The sequence below is a fragment of the Cebus imitator genome, unplaced genomic scaffold, assembly GCF_001604975.1.
Source record: "Cebus imitator isolate Cc_AM_T3 unplaced genomic scaffold, Cebus_imitator-1.0 Scaffold81, whole genome shotgun sequence".
Taxonomy (NCBI): Eukaryota; Metazoa; Chordata; class Mammalia; order Primates; family Cebidae; genus Cebus; species Cebus imitator.
In genome coordinates this window covers 2,622,384-2,640,539 of record NW_016107396.1, presented here as the reverse complement: position 1 = coordinate 2,640,539, position 18,156 = coordinate 2,622,384, and positions in this window count along the sequence as shown.

The window sequence follows — 18,156 nt, the reverse complement described above, 5'->3', positions numbered from 1 at the left end:
AGACAGAAGGAGGGAAGAGCTGCGGCCCTTCGGGGAACCCAGACCTAGGAGCTCCCCAAGCTAGGGCTGGGACGCCCTCTTTAGGGCTCTGAGGTTCCTGGTGTCTCCAGGCTTCCGGGCGCCACAATCGCATTCCCCAGTGTCAGCCGTGGAAGCTGCTTTATGGCATGCCTGGTCCAGCTGCAGGCTCCCAGGGAGCGGGTGCCCGGGCCGGCACCTGGAGCTGCCCACCCCACCGCAGCCGGCGTGCCTGGCTGTGCACAGTGGCCGGACCCCACACTCGCTCACATACTCCCTCACCGCTCCGAGCCTGGCTCGCACTTGGCAGGTGTGGGATCCAGGCCGGCAGCAGGAGCCAAGCACAGACTGCCAGGCCGAGTCGGCGGAATGAGCCCACCAGGACAGAGCAAAACGCGGGCTACGGTGCACCGGCCACAGTTTCTGGATGGTGGAGTGACACCCTGAGATCTCATAACAGAATTGTATATATGCGTAATCATTTTTATTGTATCCCTATCTCAAATTACCTCTTCTTTATCATTCTTGATTTTGCATAATTTTATTTTTCTTTTTTATCCTTATCTGGCTTACCTGACATTTGTCTATCGGTCTTTGTACTATTCCAAGTAAATGAGTATTTGTGACCATAATCAAAAGAAAGCTCCTGCTCCTATGGAATTTTTATCCTCATGCTTGTGTTCAGTCTATTTTGTGGTTTCCTATATAAGTCAGATGACTTTTAAACTTATTTTTAATTTTTTTAATTTGTAATAAAAGCTTCGAAGTTTATAAAACTTCCAGCTTTAACGTGTTTCATTGGTTTTGGTCTTAACCTTTCTCATTTCTTTCCTTTTTAGATCACTTTTTTCCTTTGGTTTTGATTTTCTCTTTGATTTGGGATTTTAAAAATAAAACCTCACATTTTCATTTCCAAGGAATTAAATTTTTTGATGACTATATCTTTTTATGTTGAATTATTATCAGATAATGTGGCCTGTAAAATCTCTACTTTTTAGAATTGATTTAATGCTTTCTTTGTGGCCAAGAACATGATTGATTCTTCCAATATTCCATGGATTTAAGTAGAGAATATATTTCCTCTGATGAAAGACATAGTTTTATACACCTTGTAGATTGTACTGTTAAAATCATCTGTGTTCTTATTTATTATTTATCTGCTTGATCTATCAAATTTTAGAAAAAGTAAATTAAATTCTTTCATCATATTTCTTTAAAGATCTAGCTGCACTTATAGAACCTTTATACATATTAGATGACTATGCTATTTTGTGCATAAAATTTTATGCATAATCTATGGAAAACTTTCTTGAGTGTAGGTAAGCTGCATCTCTCACCATTAAACAATGCCTCTCTTGATTCTGTTTGATGTTTTTGGCCTTGTTGCTCATTGATATTTTAAGTTCTGTTTAGCATTTTTGGCCTTGTTTCTCATTGATATTTTCACACCTGTATTCTTTTTTCTTTTTTTTTTTTTTTTTTTTTTTTTTTTTTTTGTTGAGACAGGGTCTTGCTCTGTCACCCAGACTGGAGTGCTGTGGCATGATATTGGCTCACTGCAACCTCCACCTCTCAGGTTCAAGTGATTCTCCTGCCTCAGCCTCTTAAGTAGCTGGGATTACAGGCACATACCACTATGCCCATCTAATCTTTGTATTTTTAGTAGAGATAGGGGTTTCACCATGTTGGCCCATCTGGTCTCGAACTCCTGACCTCACGTGATCCACTCATCTCAGCCTCCCAAAGTGCTGGGATTACAGGTGTGAGCCACCGTGCCCAGCCCATAGCTGCTTTCTATTTGTCTGTTTTGCTGATACAGGTTAAACATCGGTAATCTGAAAATTCAAAATATGAAATTCTCCAACATCTGAAACTTTCCGAATGCCAACATGATGCTAAAGTGGAAAATTTCACACCTGATCTCATGTGATGAGTTGCAGTCAAAATGCAGGCATACAACAATGTAGATGACATTGTTAACACTGCAGAAAAAGTGCCTATAGATGACATGGTGAAAATGTGTGGTGAATTTATTGAAGGACTAGAGAAGCATGCATTCATATGGAACAGGACATTATGTCAGTTCATAAAATCAAAGAACAAAACAAAAACTGTTATTAATGAGGCAGATGACTCTGGAGGAGACATTTTATAAAGCCATGCTGCAAAATGCCTCCTCATGCCCAGAAGACCCACTTCCTGGGCTCCTACCTGCCTCTGATGTTTTTTCTCACCTAAAAAGTAAGAAGAATACAATGCACAGCAACCTTTTAATCAGAACACAGCATTTTAGCTGGAGACTGAGAGCCTGCCATAGTTTGTTGTTGCTGTGGTTTAACAGCTGAAACATGTATTTCATGCTGCTTAGTTACCCTGAACACTTTAGTTTTTCACTATATTAATGGTATGTCATATTTTTTAGTGCTAAGTCCTTGTCTGTGGATAAATGTAAGAAAATGATTGCTTATTGGTAGCGTATACATTCAGAGTCAGGAGTGATGATGATGCCAGATAAGCACAGATGGCCCACATGTATGGCTGAGATAGTCACATCTTCCCTTTCTGATGGTTCAATGTACCTGATCTTTGTTTCATGCACAGACTTACAGGAGAATTGCTTGAACCCGGGAGGCAGAGGTTGTGGTGAGCCGAGATTGCACCATTGCACTCCACCCTCGGTAACAAAAGCAAAACTCCATATAAAAAAAAAAAAATGGAATTTCAATAATACCCAAAGTCTATCTGGGCAGTAAGTGGAGACATTCACAGAGTTCACCCCATTTGGTTCATTTCTCTCAGTACTGATCATTACTGCACACATGTTAACTAATTTTCTAGTTATTCAATGTTGGAGGGTAAATCTAGTCCTTCTAATTCCAACATTGCCAGAAGGGAAAGTTTGTGTGTCTCTTTTTAAAGTAACATTTTGTAAAATTTGGTGAGCTCTATTAATTTATATCCTCAAGTCTCTTTCTACTCAGGGGAATATCCTCTCACGATTTAATTTTTTCCTTCCAATTTACCTCCTCTGGAGTTCCAGAAGGAGCTACACATGTTGAATTAATCCCTCGTTGGGTCTCCTAGATCCATCCTGCTCTTCTCTTTTCCCTTATTAATTCTACCTCTTGGTATTTTGCTCTGTGATCTGACATCTTTTCCCTATGGAATTTCTGCACTACTAATTTGCCTCTCAACAGTAAATGTAGCCTTAGGTGAGTTGTTTGCCTGATCATGGTTTTGGGTTCCCTCAGCACCCATGCAGAGCAGGCTGTTGGGTCTGGAGAGCATCAGGTGGTGTGAGGCAGAGCAGAATCCTTCTGTCCTGGAAAAGTAGCAAATGACTCCTTTACAGACCATGAAGAATAAAGGGCAACGTTCGATGGCTGTCATTTTGGAAGCATTGACTTCTTTCTGAAGTCCCACTGTGTACAGTATTATGCCATTAATTTCTGTACATCTCCCATCCCAGACTTCCTCGAATTGTGTTTGATGGTCTCCTTCTGAAGATCCCAGAGTCAGTCACTCACTCAGCACATATCTGTTGAGCATCTGCTTTTTACCAGGCACTATTTTAGTGACTAGAAAAACCCCTATGAACAAAAACCTTGCTCTACTGACACTTGCCATCTAAAGGGGAGAAACAGAAAATAAAACAATAGATACTTGGAGGTGTGAAAAGTCCCATGAAGGCAGATAAGCAAGGTAAGGGGAATAGGCACATGGGATCTGTCATGCTATTTAATTTTGGAGAGTCAGGGAGAGCTTGTTTTAGCAGGGTCCTGAAAGAAGAGAGGGTGGGGAGCAATATGGATTTTGAAGACAAAACTTTCAAATGGAGGTAGCAGCAAACTGCATGACCCTGAAGTGGGAATCGCAAGGAAACCAGGAGGGTTAGAGCAGGTAAGCAAGGCAGAAAGTGGTGAAGGCGGGGGCAAGGAAGTAGCTGTGGATAGAGAAGCAGCTACAGACCAGGAATGCAAGGTATGCTCAACCCCGGCACACATTAGGTCCACCCTTGGAGATCCACCTAGATAGAGTATGCTTTAATTTGTCTAGGGTGAGGTCCAGTCATGGATATTTTTTTGAAAACTCCTCAGATGATTCATACGTACAATTGGGTTTTAGGTCCTTTGATGTATGGATTTTTCAGACAAAGTAAAGCTTTAGATTTTGTTCTCTGGATGAACTAAGAAAACAGGCTATGAGTAAAGAACAAATAAGTGTCATGTGGGATAAGTATTATGAAGAGAAACAAAGCCAATAATAGGGGTAATGAGGAATGGAAGTGCTATAGAAGGTTTTATTTTAGGGGAAGTAGTCAGTGGAATACTACCAATTCTGACACAAATTTTTACAGTAGCCAAAAAGTAAAAAAACCCAAGTGTCCACCAACAGATGAATAGATAAATAAAATGTGGCATATACATCCAATGGAATATTATTCAGCCTTAAAATGGAGGGAAATTCTAACAATTACAACATGGATGAACCTTGAAAATATTATGTTAAATGAAACAAACCAGTCATAAAAATACAAATATTGTATGATCCCACTTATATGAAGTACCTAGAATAATTAAATTCCTAGGGACAGGAAGTAGAATAGTAGTACCAGGGCTGGGGAGAGAGGAATGGGAGTTATTGTTTCATGAGTTCAGTCTCAGCTTGGGATTATAAAGAAATTCTAGAAGGGATCATGATAATGGTTGCACAACAGTGTGAATGTAATTAATGCCACTACACTGCACCCCAAAAATGCTTAAAATGCTAAATTTTCTTCTATTTTACAAATATATATTATATATATAATTAACATAGAGTATATGAGAATTCTCTGTCCTTTGTTTTGATTTGGGTACGAACCTAAAATTTCTCTAAAAAATAGTCTATTTTTAAAAAAGAAAATGTATCTAAACTTTAGGTTGTTGTTGGCAAAATATATGCAACTTAGGACCACAAAGTACAGAAACACATGTAGGAAGAAGCCTAGCTACTGTAAAACAATTAACTGGAAAAAAGAACAAAGGAAAGTAATTATGCAGTTACATAGTCTTTCAAGGCTACTGGACATTGTTTGAGGGAGATAATGTCAGATCCCTGGTATGAATGAAAAGAAGAGTGGGATTAGAACATGTTTTCTTGCTAGCCTGCAAAGTTCACTCTCAGTATGTCTTGACTATTAGGGCTCTGCATGATTCATATTAAGTCTCGACGGCAGTAGACATTGATAATTCTAATATCTGTATAAGCAGAGCTCCACTGGGTGGGAGCAGAAAACAAGGCTATTCCTCTGCCTCTTCAAACTAGTTCTTGGCTTTTGCTGTCACTCAAGTCATTTCTAGTCACCAGAGCAACCCATTTTAGTAAACAAAATGTGCAGTTCAGTGTTACACATTTCCAAGCTTCATTTAAAGTTAGAGTTTCTCCCCAACCCCAGCCTGGGCCCAGTGGGTTACAGAGGCTTCCCATCTCCTGCCTTGCTTCTCCTTTCCTTTACCCCTACTAAGTTGCAGGCTGGGAATGACGAGAGGTAGAAGATGTAAGGGACAGAGTGGAGCCTGCTGGACCACTAGTGATGTCATCAGGCCCTGGTTCCCATGCTTTGGGGCGGATTCCTAGTGCTGATTCTTCCTCTGATGGGATGATTTCCTGAATTCCGTAAAGATGCTCCTCACTGGAGACCTCCCTCTGCAGTCCCCTAGATATAAGAAATGCCTCTAATCGGCTGGCTACATATACTTTATCCCTTTGTCCCTGCACACCACTGGAATTCCCTTCAAGGCAGTGCTCCTGAACCTGATTCAAGAGTGGTCCAAGCCAGATTCTTCCCATGTGGCCTAAGTCTAGGTTCAAGAACCACTACGCATCCCTGCCACCCTTGCTGAACAAGCAGTGCACTCACAGTATGGACCTTTCCCACTCCTTTGCTCTGCCATCTTGGGCTGCTCTAGCTATAACTTCTCCACCAGTCTTCATGCTTCCCAACTTAAGAAAGCATAGGTCAAGCTCTCAGAGTATTTGCCTTGAAGCCCCTCTCTAGCTTGGCTTAAGGTGAGGGAGAACTGACAATCACCAACCCCTCCTCTTACAAGGTGTGATCAGGGAAACCCTGAAGCATTCCAACAACACACTCCAAAGAAATCCTCTTTCTCAGTCTGCACCTTTAACCTCATTAAATGTCTGCCTCTAAGAGGGAAATGGGTAGGGGTTTAAGTATTCTGTTTTTATAGTGGTGATCAAGCACTTCCTAAAACATCAGTTTTGGGAAACCATTATTTTGTTGTTGGCCTTTGTTACCTCAGCAGAAACTCAGACTTAAAAACCCTTTTAACTTGTTAACACAAATTCTCTCCATGTTAAGTAAAACATATTTTGTTTATATTGCTTTAAAAATGATTGACCCAGGTAATATATTTTAAATCATGGGTGACCATTATTGCCTGCTCCCTCCCCCACTCCTCTATAGTTTTTATGGCTTAGTAAATGACTATCAATTTAGGCAAGTAACAGGAGAATGCTAATCATCTCATTGCAAAGCAGAACAACAGAAACTTCTCCCTTATTTGACAACTCACAAGAACTCACTCCACTGTATAAGAACACAATGTTGTATTAGTAAATACAAACATAAAGCATAATTAAATCTTGCTTAATTGGAATATTTTGAATAAACTACTCTGCTAAATTGAATTTTCAGGTTAAGCAGAAACCCCTTTCTGTTTTACTGTTGGTTATTAAATATCTTCCTTAAATTCCTTAGCTGCCTTAAATTCCTTTTGAAATTAGGCAACACATAAACAAACTCAAACTAAAATATATTTCCTTTTCTGCCTTAGTATGGATTGTAGGAAACTTAATTTAATATGTGAGAATTATAGGAAATGGAAGGTAGCCCTTGTACCTTGGCCTTCCTCCTCTGACTTTCTTACCTCTAGGCCTAGGGATATCCATGTCCCATAGGAAAGTAAAGCAATGGGCAGGAAGGCCTCGTATTTGAGCAGCTAGGAATCAAGTCAAGTCATTAATCTCCAGCCAGGTGCTGCTTTGAGCGTGAGAATGTGAAGAACCCAATTTTAAACACTGTCTAGACCCCACTCTGTTAAGGGATACTTGGACAGGGGAGACTGGCCGAATTATACACTGACATAATAATTTGTTTGTTCTTCTGTATTCTTCTCTTACTCTATTTCATGCAGGTAGCCAGGCTTTTTACTTGTCCCATGAAAGATTTTGGCAGAAGATGCCTGAGGTCAATCATTTTTGAGTAACACCCACTGAATAAATTTTACGGTGAGGCTACAGCGCAGGAGGAGAGTGATTTTGAGAGGCTAACAGTAAGGGCAGGGAATTCTATAAATCGTGGAGGATCGAGGGGCCCATGGGACCTTGGCAGGTTTCTCAGAGGAGGTAAAAGTCTGGAGACACAGAGTTTGCCAGGTGTGCCTTGGGAGGCGGGATTTCAGGCACGGGTTTCTGGTTTAGGTAAAGGTGCCTACTTCATCCATGATAAGAGTAGAACTTCTGAAGAGAATGGAATTATATAAACAGGAATAATGAATATTTTTAACAAAAATCAATATGGCCGAATGATTAAAAGGGATTTTCATGTACATTGGTATCACCAAGACCCAGAAACCTTTACACAGCTTAGGGTATGAATATGTGTAGTCAGGGAAAAGATACACCACAGAGACTAAGGCTAGTAGGATTGACGCTAGGAGTAAAATTAAGTAGATTCAAAGAATGATGACGTTTGTTGCACCCTGAGTGTGTGGGATAAAATTCCTTGTCTTTGAATTCAGCGAGCTTAGGACCTATGGTTGTGTTTATTCACCATTAAATCCTTTAGTCCAGCGCTTAGCACCTGGGAGGTGCGTAGTGAAGTGGAAATGCACATCTCCATTAAAATCTTCCGTTGTGTTGCATTGAATAAGAGACCTGTTGATTTTCTTGATTTAATTTTTTTATCTCTAAAATATTGAAAGGAATTTTTTTTTTTTTTATCGCAGAAAGTTGTCATAGGGTTTAAATGAAAAGCACAAATGGTTATTAGGCAGACCAGGCAAGTTTCCTTCCAGTCCCTGTATGATTTTTTTGTTTTTGTTTTTGTTTTCTGTTTTTTGTTTTGAGATCTTGACATGCTTGCCTTGTCCATGGTCCCCTTTAAAGGCTTTGTGGTTCTAATAAAATCTCACAGATTTCCGAGGGCTGAGTTTGTCTGTCTTTTTCAGGGCTTCCCAGAAGCCATGGTTACCACAGGTAAGGTTCTGAAGTAGGTGCTAATGTTGCAGATGGCCATTTTGTGTAAATAACTAGGCGTCTAGTCAATAGTCTATGAGGTGCCTGGAGCTGTATTTCTCCCCAGCAGGGGCACGATATCCTTGATGGTGACTGACTTTGCCAGGTAGATCCTTCGAATAGGATTTCAAGTATGAAGTACTAGAGAGTCAACTGTTATCAATGTAGGCCGAAATTCACTGATTCATTCAACGAATGTAAGTCTTAACTATTTTCCAAATACTCTTCCAGAAGATGACAAATAGCTAATACAGAAAACAAACTAATATTCTGCCCTCCTAATGCTTACATTCTTGTGGGAGATAAAACAATAAACACATACGATTTTTAATTGATTCGAAGACACACATCTTTTCATATTTTTAGATCTCCAGAAAAGGGAATGCATCTTACAAGCACACAGTCATTTTCCTATGTGAACTTAGATATAACTGTTTATAACTATAAACACAATTAAATTATGTGCATTGCTGGAATTTAAATACTGCTTAAAATGGCTTCAAAGGATAGTATTCTTATGTGGCTGAAAAAGAAAATGTAGACTAACCAGGCTCAGAAATAGAGCAGTGAGACATAAATTTAATGTTAGAATAGCAAATCTTACCATTTGAAGAATAACGACAAGTCTATATTTCTTGCTTTATCAATACTAAGAAAAAAAGATACTCACAAGTGGATGAAGCTGTATTACATTTTATTAGTGAGATACTGTGTGGAAAAACATGAACATTGACAAGTATGAGTTGGAGAATGAATCAGATTAACCTGAATGTAAAGATGTTTTAGATATAACTACATTGATTTATTTTGTTTACATTTCCCTTTTTACAGGAAGGATATATGATTTATTTTTTAAACCATGTCTAAATAAGTCCAAAAGAGTTCTTTCAATGAGTATAAAATAAAAATTTTAAGAGATAAGAAAGATGATGTCAATTTCATCAGAGTTTCTCTTTCTTGATCAGTGTATAAAATAATGGCACATATTTCAACTGGTAGCAGCTCAGAACTGATGAAATTCAGTAGCTATGTAATGTCCATGCTAAGTGCCATAAAGAAAATAAAGCGGGTAAGTAGATAGAGAGTAATGGGTAGATTATGCTGTTTTCAGATGTGGTGTTCAAGAAACACCTTCCTACTAAAAAGAGATTTAAGCAAGAATCTGAAAGAAGTGAGAAAGTGAATGATAGAGATGTCTGAGGGAGGGATTTTCCACATAAGAGAACTGCAAAAGCAGATGTTCTGGAGAGAGAGAATGTATGAAGTGTCTGAGGAAGAGAAAAGAATTTCCTGTGGCTGGAGCACAGTGCATGATGGGGAGAGTGATATTAGTTGAAGTCCAAGAGGTAGTGGTGGAGGCACATACACATTATGGAAGACCTGGGAGACTATGGCAAGGACCGTGGATTTTAGTCTTAGTTTGATGGAAAGTCACTGGGCATTTTTAAACACTAAATACTGCATGAAGAACAGAGTAGGCAGCAAGGTAGGAGGCTGCTGCAATAGTCCATGGAAGACTTGATGGCAGCATGTACTAGAATATTAATGGGGGAGGTGATGACTGCATTTTGCATACATTTTGAGGTAAAATCTATAGGATTCATGGATGCGTTATATATGCAGATATGAGAAAAAGAAAGAATCAGAGATGGCTCCAAGGTTTTCGGTCTGTACACCTTATTAAATGGTGGTGCCCTTCATTGAAAAATGTATGACTCTGGAAAAATAAGGCCTTGAAGAGAGTGTCAGGAAGGGAATTAGTACTAAGTTTAAGAACCTAAGAGGAAAAGGAGACTACACAGTCAATATAAGACTCTTTGGTCAGGGCAGAGGCTGAGGCTGCAGAAATACATTTAGCAGACTTCAGAATATGGATAGTATTGAAAGTTATCAGACAGGATGAGATCAGCATGGGAGTGGGTAAAGGAGAGTGAAAAGAGGGAAGCAGCCAGTGAATTGGGGCGAAATCAAGAAGCCAAGTGAATAAAGTGTTTTGGGAAGTAAGACTAACGCAGCATCCAATGTTGCTGACAGGTCAATTAAGTTGAGACTTGAGCATTGAGCATTGGACTAAGAAACATGAAGGTCACTTATGGAATTGATAAGAGCCCTTTTTAGTAGAAAAGTGGATACACAACCAGACTGGAGTAGATTCAAAAGAAAATGGAAGGAGAAGATAATGAGACTAAGGAAAGAGACAGTGTAGGTGACTTTTTCATGGGGAAAGAGAAACGGGTCAGATGCTGGGGGGAAGATGTGAAGAGTTTTCTCCTTTCTGCATTTTTTTAATAATGAAAATTGTTCTAGGATCTAAGTGTTGATTGATGATGATGTGGGTAACCCAATAGAGATAAAATATTGGAAAGAGAAAAGCCCAAGAGTGGATAAAAAGCAAGGAGATTCAATGGACAAGTGGAAAACTTGTATAGAAGCTTTAAAAAGTCTGTGATTATGGTCCAGATTCAAGTAATATTAGAAGACAATTCTCCACGGGCCTCTCAGGATTTTACATATCTTGTGAGCTCCTTTCATTTCCAAGTACCTCTTAAAAGATGTTGGTATAACAAACAGCCTTGGCAGATAGAGATCCTGTCTCCCTCCAGAACAAAGAGGAGGCTTGCTCTCTGCCCATCATAAAAGATGTGAGTCTCTAGTCTCAGGGTTCTTCTTCTGAACACGGCTCATGGCATCGGCAAGGATCCACTGAGGCTCATTTGTCAGGGACATGGAGGAGTGGGAAAGGATGGTAAATATGCTGATGCTCATGTTGCTTTCTGTGCAATGAATAATATAGATATTTGTCTCTGACCCAGGAGTCTTGTGTCTTCTGCCAGCATTCACGAAACTCTGTTAGGTAACTTGTTAGCTTACATATATGGGAAAATCTCAGACCATTCAGTCCTTGACATAGCACTGCCGAGTCACACTGGGGGCTTATGTGAGGACTTTTGCACATGATTATAGAAACCCAAAAGTCTGTATGGTCATTCATTTTTCTCTAGCCACTTTTGGCAACAGGGATATAAAAAGAGAAGAGGCAGAAAATTAGACATACCTAGGGGTTGGGTTTCGTCCAAGGTGAGAATGCTGAAGGGAAATCATGGTGGGCTTGAAGAATTGCTGAAATTGCTATAACAGGAGTATAATTTGAAAAGCTAGAAGGGAAGAGTTTAGCAGTAAGATGCTTGAAATTGAAATTTTGCAGTTTGTCAACTTAACCACTCAGCAACCTTACCACAACAGCAAAATTGATATTTTGGAAGTGGTAACTTTATGGGTAATTGATCCCTATATTGATATCTATGCCACCGAGAATTAAGACCAAGGTAGTGGTGGAGAGAAAGGTGATAAGTCAGAGATAAAACCTCCCACGAATGAGGAGAGTATTGTAGATGGCTATCATAAGAAGGTGATATATTCTTATTAAGGTAATAAGAATTACCTTAATAAGAATAAGATGTGAGTCTTCTTCCTAAGGTGCCCCTACAGTGAGCACCTTAACAGAGAGTAGAAAATCACCCTCTGGAAGATTTGCTCAAACTTGGCTTGAAAAATGGTTTATGCCTCTGTGCAAATCGGAAAATGGAACTCTTCTTCTGGTCACAGCCAGCATCCACACAGCCTTCTGCTCTGCCTCCACATCACTGCATGGTAGCCCTGAAGAGGATGACATTTGTTTACCCCAGAATAAGCTATTTCTGATTGTTTGTTAGTTTGTTGAGACAGAGTCTCACTCTGTCACCCAGACTAGAGTGCAGTGGTGCAGTCTCGGCTCACTGCAACCTCCTCTTCCCTGGTTCAAGTGATTCTTGTACCTCAGCCTCTCAAGTAGCTGTAATTACAGGTGCCCACACCAAGCTAATTTTTTTTGTATTTCTAGTGGAGATGGGGTTTCACCATGTTGGTCTGTCTCGAACTTTTGACCTCAAGTGATACACCCACCTTGGCCTCCCAAAGTGCTGGTATTACAGGTGTGAGCCCATGTGCCCGGCCAATATTTTTGTGTTTTTGTTTATTTTAAGGAAGAAGGGGAGTTTTTTCTAGGAATGGCAATGGGAAGAGTAGATAATGACTTACAAGCGATGATTGTCATTCTCCTGCATCCCAAGACCAAATGGTCTGTAGGATGCAGGAAAATAACAATCGTCACTTGTAAGGATCAAGAGTGACACTAGGTTTTGTCTGTAGGATGCAGGAGAATAACAGTCATCACTTGTAAGGATCATGCGGGGAGCAGAGCCTCAAGGGAGAGTCTGGCTACAGTGAGAGAAAAAAAGGCTTAGGGAAGAAATCAAAGACACAGAGTATTTTACTGAGACAGGTGATGAGTGTCAGCAGGCAAAATGAGTAGCTGGGCTGGGAGGGGTGGAAAAGTGGGCAAAATTAGAGAGTCATATGCAGATAAGAATCCTAGAGATAAAGAGGGATAATCTAGGAAGTCTGTGTGATAAGACAGAGCATTATGGATTTAGTCTTGATGGTCTCTTAACCTTTTCAAAATATTCTAACTATAGGCATACTTTGTTTGTTTGTTTGTTTGTTTGTGACAGAGTTTTGCCCTTGTTGCCCAGGCTGGAGTGCAATGGCGCAGGTGCAATCTCAGCACACCTCAACCTCCAGTTTCTGGGTTCAAGCAATCCTCCTGCCTCAGCCTCCCGAGCAGCTAGGATTACAGGCACGCACCACAAGCCTGGCTAATTTTGTATTTTTAGTAGAGATGGGGTTTCTCTATGTTGGTCAGGCTGGTCTCGAACTCCCAACCTCAGGTGATCCGCCGGCCTTGACCTCCCAAAGTGCTAGGATTACAGGAGTGAGCCACCCTGCCTGGCCACAGGCATACATTGTTTTATTGTTATTCACAGATATTGTCCTTTACATTAATTGCACTTCACAGATACTGCACTTTTTACAAATTGAAGATTTGTGGCAACCCTGTGTTGAGCAAGTCCATTGCCATCATTTTTTCCAATAGCCTGTGCTTGCTATGTGTCTCTGTGTCACATTTTGGTAATTCTCATAGTATTTCAAACTTTTTCATTATTATTATGTCTGTTACGACACATTATTATTATGTCTGTTACTGATCACAGATCGCTGTGATCAGTCATCTTTGATGTTCTATCGTTATTGTTTTCAGGAGCCACGAACCACCCCTGTATAAGGCAATGAACCTCATAAAGGTTAAGCAAGTTTGGCTGCTCTGCAGACCAGCTGCTCCCCTGTCTCTCTCCCTCTCTTCAATCCTTTCTATTCCTTCAGAAACAATAATATTGAAATTAGGCCAATTAATAACTCTACCATGGCTTTGATGTATTTGAGTAAAAGGAAGAGTCATACATCTTTCACTTTAAATCGAACGCTAAAAATGATTAAGCTTAGTGAGGAAGGCATGTCAAAAGCCAAGACAGGCTGAAAGCGAGGCCCCTTACACCAAACAGCTAAGTCGTGAAAGCAAAGAAAAAGTTCTTGAAGGAAATTAAAAGTGCTACTCCAGTGAACACATGAATAATAAAAAAAGAAAAGCAAAACATCCCAATTGCTGATATGGAGAACATTTGAGTAGTCTGGATAGAAGATCAACTCAGCCATAGCATTCCGCTAAGCCAAAGCCTAATCCACAGCAAAGGCCACATTCTCTTCCATTCTATGAAGGCTGAGAGGTGTGAGGAAGCTGCGGAAGGAAAGTTGGAAGCTAGTAGAGGTCAGTTCATGAGGTTTAAGGAAAAAAGTCATGCCTATAATATAAAATACAAGATGAAGCCACAAGTCTGATGTAGAAGCTGCTGCAAGTTCTCCAGATGATCAAGCTCAGATCGTTGACAAAGACGGCTACACTAAACTGTTTCAATGTAGTTCAGCCTTAAATTGGAAGAAGATGCCTTCTAGGACTTTCATAGTTAGAAGAGAAGTCAATGCACCACTCTAGATGCCACTGAGAATGTTCATGATTTAGGAGGAGGTCAAAATATCAACCTTAACAAGAGTTTGGAAGTTGATTCCAATGCTCATAGATGACTTTGAAGGGGTCGAGACTTCAGTGGAGGAAGTAACTGCAGATGTAGTGGAAATAGTAAGAGAACCAGAATTAGAAGTAAGGCCTGAAGATGCGAATGAATTGCTGCAACCCGATAAAACTTTAAAGGATGAGGAGTTGCTTCTTATGGATGAACAAAAAAAGTGGTTTCCTGAGATGAAATCTAATCTGGTGAAGACATATAAACTATGTTGAAATCACAACAAAGAATATTACAAAAATTGGCTTGGTGCCGTGGCTCACGTCTGTAATCCCAGCACTTTGGGAGGCCGAGGCAGGTAGATCACCTGAGGTCAGGATTTGAGACTAGTCTGGCCAACATGGCTAGTATCTACTAATGATACAAAATGTTTTTACCCTATCTCTTCTAAAAATACAAAAATTAGCCAGGCATGGTGGCAGGCACTTATAATCCCAGCTACTCAGGTGGCTGAAGCAGGAGAATTGCTTGAACCCAGGAGGCAGAGGTTGTAGTGAGCCAAGATTGTGCCATTGCACTCTAGCCTGGGTGACAAAAGTAAAACTCTGTCTCAAAAAATATATATATATATTGCAAAAACTTAGTTAATAAAGCGGTATTTGAGGGAATTAAAGTGACTCTAATTTTGAAAGAACTTCTCCTGTAGGTAAAATGCTATCAAATGGCATTTGTGAGGGGATGCTACGCAGAAATCTTTTGCGAAAGGAAGAGTCAATCAATGCAGCAAACTTCATTGATGTCTTATTTTTAAAGATCGCTGCAGTGTCCCAACTTTCGCAGCCACCACCTTGAACAGTCAGCAGTCATCAGCATGGAGGCCAGACCCTCCACCACAAAATGATTATGACTCACCAAAGGCTCAGATTATCATTAGCATTTTTAGCAATTATTTTTTAAAATTATGTACTTTTTTAGACATGCTATTGCACACCTAATAAATTATTATAAATATAATTTTCATATGCACTGAATAAACGAAAATTTGTGGTCACTCACTTTATTGCAGTGGTTTGGAACCAAGCTGCAATATTTCCAAAGTATGCCTGTATAGTCATAATATAAAAATATACACATTTTATATTATAACCCAGAATACACACACACACACACACAGACACACACAGACACAGACACACACACACACATACACACACACACACATACACACACACACACACACACAGACACCAAAAAATCCATGAAACTATACGTATCTTATTTTTGTGTGTGTACAATACACACTGAATCTTGATATTTGATTCTATTTTATTGCCAAAAATACTTGGACACCCGTGGGACCCCTACCAGTGGTCAGGAGAAGGAGATTGTAGAAACCCTAAGTAAGTAGAAACCCAGAGATGAAAGAGTGATGGAGTAGCTGAGGCTTAAGCATCATGTCAATCTACAGCAGCTTTTCAATTACTACAGCTTCTGGGGACCACTAGGACTACTGCTGGAGCCTCAACTGAAATAAATGCCTCCAACAATCATCAGGAGAGAGGCCAGGTGACATAGTATCTTGATCTTCCTCTCTCCCTTCTTCCATCCCTTTCTTCCTTCCTGCCTTTTCTTCCTCTTCCCTTCCTTTATATTCTTACAATAAATCTCTATTGTCTAAGGTAGATTTAACCTAAGTGTGACATTTGAAAATAGAAGGGACCTGATTAGCAGTGGCAGTAAATCATAACATATTATGACCTGCCTCACACATATTGCCAGGTCAAAAATGGTAACAAACAGTAACCAAATGGGCTGCTCCCAGGATTCAAACTTACCACCTCTAAAGCAGTGCCTCTCTAACTTCCTTGTGCAAATGAACCACCTGGGAATCCTGTGCAAGTGTAGATTCAGTGGATCTGGAGTGGGGCCCTGCTTCCTGCCTGCTGGTCTGCACACTACACCTGGCGTAGAAAGACTCTAGAGCAGGGAGAGAGAAATCTGGACATTTATCTATAAAGCAGTGCTCCCCAACCCTTTTGGCACCAGGGACCCATCTCATGGAAAACAATTTTTCTACAGATAGCTGTGGGTGGGATGGTTTCGGGATGATTCATACTCCTTATGAGAATGTTCATTTATCATTAGATTCTCACGAGGTGTATCCCCAACCTAGATCCTCTGCATGCACGGTTCACAACAGGGTTCATGCTCCCATGAGAATCTAATGCCACTGCTTATCAGGCAGGAGGCAGAGCTCAGCCTCGCTCACTTGCTCGCCACTCACCTCCTGCTGTGCAGCAGGGCTCCCAGCAGGTACTGGTCTGTGGCCTGATGATTGGGGACCCCTGCTCTAAAGGGTCAGATTGTAAATATTTTAGACTTTTGAGATTGTATTAGTCAGGGTTCTCTAGAGGGACAGAACTGGTAGGATAGTTATATATATGAAAAGGAGTTTATTAAGGACCATTAACTCATATGATCACAGGGTGAAGTCCCAGGATAAGCCTTCTACAAGCTGAGGAGCAGGGAATCTAGTCCGAGTCCAGAAACCTCAAAAGTAGGGAAGCCAATAGTGCAGCCTTCAGTCTGTGGTCAAAAGCCTGACAGAAAATAACGGGTGTAAGTTCAAGAGTCCAAAGGCCAAGGAACCTGGAGTCTGATGTTCAAGGGAAGAAAGCATCAAGCATGGGAGAAAGATGAAAGCCGGAAGACTCGGCAAGCCAGCTTATCCCACCTTCTTCCACCTGCTTTGTTCTAGCCGCACTGACAGTCGATTGGATGGTGCCCACCCAGATTGAAGGTGGATCATCCTCTCCCAGTCACTGACTCGAGTGTTAATCTCCTCTGGCAACTCCCTCACAGACACACCCAGAAACAATACTATACCTGCCATGGAAGCATCCTTCAATCCAATCAAGTTGACACTTAATATTAACCATCACAGGGACCACACAATCTCTGTCGTAACTCTACTCCTCTGCCATTGTAGTATGAAAGCACAAGGCCATGGACAATAAAGAAGTGTACCTATGCTTCAATAAACTTCTATTTGTGGGCAATAGAATTTGAATTTCATATGATTTTTTACATGTCACAAAATAAAACTTTGATTTCATTTTATCTCAGTCATTTAAAAATGTCAAAATCAGCCAGGTGTGGTGGTTCATGCTTGTAATCTCAGCATTTTGGAAGACTGAGGCAGGCAGGTCATTTGAGATCAGGTGTTCAAGAACAGCCTGGCCAACATAGGGAAACCCCATCTCTACTGAAAATACAAAAATTAGCCCTGCGTGGTGGCGAGTGCCAATAACCCCAGCTACTCAGGAGGCTGAGGCAGGAGAATTGTCTGAACACCTCCAAGAGGCACCGCCTCCAGGTGGTAGAGGTTGCAGTGAGCCAAGATAGTGCCACTGCACTCCAGCCTGGGCAACAGAGCAAGATTCTGTCTCAAATGAAAAATAAAATAAAATAAAATAAAAATGTAGAAATCATTCTTAGCTCACAAATCACACAGAAAAACATGTCGAGCCAGATTTGGCCCAGAGACACTAGTTTCCCAGCCCCTGCTTCAGAAAGAATCTGTTAGTTTCCTATGCCCAAAATCAATTTCACCGTCCCATAAATACACCTTCACTTTGGAGGGAAATGGTGCAGGGAAACTACCATGGTTTCCATTTCCTGAAGTCATAGTGGGGCCATGAATTATGATATCCTGACCAAAGTGTAGGCATATAACCCAAGCTAGGCCAATTACATATACTCTCCAAAGAATCTGGCTCTCAGATAAAATGACCTGAGGTTTTATGATGCCAGTTTCTCCCAAGGTGGTGCCCAAAAGACAGTGTCCAATAGTTCCTGCTACCTAGACCCAGGAGGCATTAAGATA